The sequence below is a fragment of the Dermacentor albipictus genome, unplaced genomic scaffold (assembly GCF_038994185.2).
Source record: "Dermacentor albipictus isolate Rhodes 1998 colony unplaced genomic scaffold, USDA_Dalb.pri_finalv2 scaffold_272, whole genome shotgun sequence".
Lineage (NCBI taxonomy): Eukaryota > Metazoa > Arthropoda > Arachnida > Ixodida > Ixodidae > Dermacentor > Dermacentor albipictus.
The window spans coordinates 10,862-14,531 of record NW_027225826.1 but is presented as its reverse complement, the minus strand read 5'-3'; the positions used below and the strand labels follow the sequence as shown (position 1 = coordinate 14,531).

Below are 3,670 nucleotides of genomic sequence, written 5' to 3'. Positions count from 1 at the left end.
CACGGTGGTCGCTGCGCGCGGCCAGTCTGCGAAACCAAATGTGGACACTCGGCGACACATCGGCAGCGTGTTTCGACGACGCGCACTCTGCGCTTTGTTGAAGGAGTGTATTTCGCACGCGTCAGTCCCGTGCTGGCATCAGCAGCCCCAAATATACGATATCTTTAACGTGATTGTCATTCAGTGCCGAGCCTCGATGAGCCTGGCGAATAGTGGCAGTTATACAAAGCAGATGTTTCCACACGCGATCAGTTTGTGTGGTACGCTTCGAGAAGTCGGAGGTCTATGACATGCACGAAAACTGGAACGGAGTGACGGCGTCTTCAATTATTTTTGACGTCATGAACACACGCGGTTGCCGCGGCAGAGGCCAGGCAGCAGCCGAGAAACGAAACTCGCTCTCTAACCACATACTCTCGCACGCAGAGCACTGCAGCTTTGCCTGTTGTGCGCCAGGTGGCGCTCACTATTTTGCAAACCGTCCATTGTCAAGGAAGCACGGGTCACACAACGCAGATTCTATACTGCCAGAGCTCACCGAGGCGAAAGTCGCACTGCCGCACCACCACTACTCGCGGCTTTCCGCCAAGTAACACAGAATCCAACACCAACACACAAGCAACGCAAGCACGATCACATAAGCAATAGAGTTACTGTATGTGCTACCGCAGGTAGCAGAGTTGCGCGTCTGTTTTATCACGCCGCTAGCGCCTCTATTGGCAGAACGTCATCACGTGGTAGCCAAGCAACCGTGCATTGCGGAGAAGCAGATGTTCGGGCCAATTTTTGTATTTCCCGACGCCGCCGCTGCAGCGAACTGGATTGACACAAGTTATCGCCAGTCAAATTCAAATCCAATCCGGCCGATGTTGCCGTTCGCTGTCCATGTGCGTGCTAGCTGCGTAGCAACAACGCAACGTGCGCAGCGCATCTCACGTTTGTTTCGTCGGCCTGCCTCGTGACACCTAACTGCAGTAATTGTTTTTCTTCCTTTGTAAAACAAGTGAAGGGTGTTCAGGTAAAGACACCTGAACAAACAAATTTTCAGTCAACTGCATATTGCGTCAAGTGTGTATGAGATGAAATCGCTTGACTAACAGCTACGTGCTTTTTGGGCTGTGCTAAAAAATTCACAGCTGGAATATTAAAAGCTACTGCAAGTCTGGATTTTTTTAAAATAATGGAAGCACGTAGAGTTATACTGAAGATTTAGCTGGAATTACCAGTTTTCTGCATGTGATGCAGCACACTGCTTTCACAGAAGTGTCGTAAAAAAGCCAGCTCACATTTTCATGATTATGCACAACTTGGGTTGTTTCTGAATATGAAAGAGGTTACTACTAAGTAAAGATATTTAATCTACTACAGCTTATGTGAAGCAGGATGCAAGAGGAATGAATGTCGTCATTTACCATACGGCAAGGGCCTAACTGTGTTTTGAATGATTCTCTATGATGTAGCTAGGTCGATCCTGTGAGAAAAACTTTCGCTACACTCCCCATAGAGAAAGAAATTCAACAAGAGGGGACACTCTTCAAAAACTGGCAACAGAAAACACGTCACGCCTAGTTTCAACAACATCCGTTAGTTGACGCGAGCATCAGAAAAAAAAAGAATGTGAAATAAACTTCCAGACAACGTTTTATTTTTTTATTGCTTCCCACTAAAAGCGAAAAAGTTTTGCGTGTAAATGAACTTCTATTTTGCAACTTTTTGTTGCGTTGCCTAGCAACAAGCTAGCGGCACGCCAAACGCGCGTGCATACGTCATGCGCCAGACAAGCCGCAGGTGTGAGCGAGGCCAGTCGTACATGCGAAACTGGCGTGCTCGGCGACCCGTCTGTTTTGGATATAGCCCATTTTTGGGGGCTCCCGGCCTTCTCTATGCTTCTCGTGCGTATCGTCTGCATTTCGACACGGCACCACTGCACTACTGGACTACGGCAAGGTGAGAAATTGTGTTTGACAGTGTGCGGCGCATTTTAAGCATTTAGGCTTAGTTCGAGTGGCGCAGTTAGCGAAAAACAGCTCCGCCGTCCTGGCGCAGTTAACTTGAGTTAATGCCTCGTCCTGGGAGATGTTTGCGACGCTTTCTATGAGCCCCAACATTACTGTAACTTATTTCGGTAATTTTTGGGCACGCTTGCCACGCCCGGCTTATTGACGCAGTTGTTAAGCGAAAACCGGCTCGGCCGTGTGACGCATTTGCGCGTGTACATACATGCGTGTACTACGTCGTAGCGCCTAAGACAGACAAGTTTTCGCGCATTCTGTGGCCCCCAACATTATTGTAACTAACGTCGTTATATTTGGGGTAGTTTAGAAGCACGGTTGCCACGCCCGGCTTATTGACGCAGTTAGCGAAAAGCAGCTCGGCTGTGTGCCGCAGTTTCGCGTGTACTGAACCTTACTGGTAGAAGTTCGTGACGCATTCTGTGACCAGAAAAAGTATTGTGATTTATTTGGTAACTTTTTGGGATATCTTGAGGCTTGCTCGACGCGCCTAGGGTTGTGAAGGTGATAGCAAAAAAGCAAGCCGGCCATAGTTAGTTTTGCGTGTACTGAATTTTAGTGGGACAAGTTTGTGATGCATTTTATAGCCCTGCAACAACATATAGCTTATTTCGGTACTCGCGCTTCTCCAAAACGCGACGAGCGATTGCCGAGAGTGATAACACGGGAGTGTTGCATGCGCCGGCAGGACGCGTAAAAGATAACACGGAGGAGCACAAGATGACATTTATGTATTCTGACCGACTGAAAACAGGCTTTCGATTAGAAGGCATTCTGCGAGCGTGTAACATGGTCTGGCTGGGCCTGTGTTGTAGCCACCTTTGTGTACTTGGCATACCATCGTGTCGACTGAGGCCAAGTTTTGGAAACGCGTAGTCACCCGTGTATTTGGGCACTTAAAGTGCAGGAAATAATGCCCGGGAAAGGAGGGGTGCTTGAAAATCGGATGTTCAGATTTTATGGCATTGTTTGGGAGATGTCTTTGTAGCGAAATGTACGTAAAAGTGAATTTATCTGTGATGCCGCTCATTCACCACTTACGCACGTTTTGCCTCAACGACATATTCCTGTTAGGTCAATATACCAAAATGATACATGCTTGTAATTTACTTCCTTTCAGCTGATGGCATCCGGTGGAGCATCGTACGGCAACGACTGCTGCTTACCTGGTGCCACAACTTTGGATGAATGCAGAAGAAGCCCGGAACGAGCATTTATATAGTGCAAAATAAACATTTCATCATTTCAGAAGACGTTTTTCGTTTTGTTTATGAAATTGCACCTGACACATTCGGTGCAGTCTTGTAAAGGTCAATCGCAATCATTTCTACTTAATAATGAAACGATTCCACGCCAAGGCCACGCGAGGTTCAGCAGAAACGGAAAAAAAAACGAAAATGAATGCCGCGCCGAGCAGCGGAGCCGGGGCGGCGTGTACCAACTGGTGTTCAAAACGCGCGCGCCCTAAACCGAAACCGGAAGGAGTCAACAACATCCGCTTGGTGTGCTACAGTCAATTCGGCCGCTGGGCTCTATGGGAGTGTCCGCTCTTGTTGAAATTTCTTTCTCTATGCATTCCCACAGAAGGCTACTTTTGGAATCTCTGCAGTGAAAAGGCACATAATGAAATCACACTTGCAGGTGTAGCTGATATCCAT

At 47.7% G+C, this 3,670-nt stretch overlaps 1 long non-coding RNA gene across 1 annotated transcript; it reads left to right on the top strand.

Moving 5' to 3' along the window:
• The first annotated feature begins 1,811 nt into the window (after window positions 1–1,811).
• LOC139053867 (uncharacterized) lies at window positions 1,812–3,257 on the top strand. Its single transcript, XR_011510848.1, has 2 exons — window positions 1,812–1,947; window positions 3,133–3,257. It is a non-coding gene; the product is annotated as an uncharacterized lncRNA (long non-coding RNA).
• The last annotated feature ends 413 nt before the right edge of the window (window positions 3,258–3,670 follow it).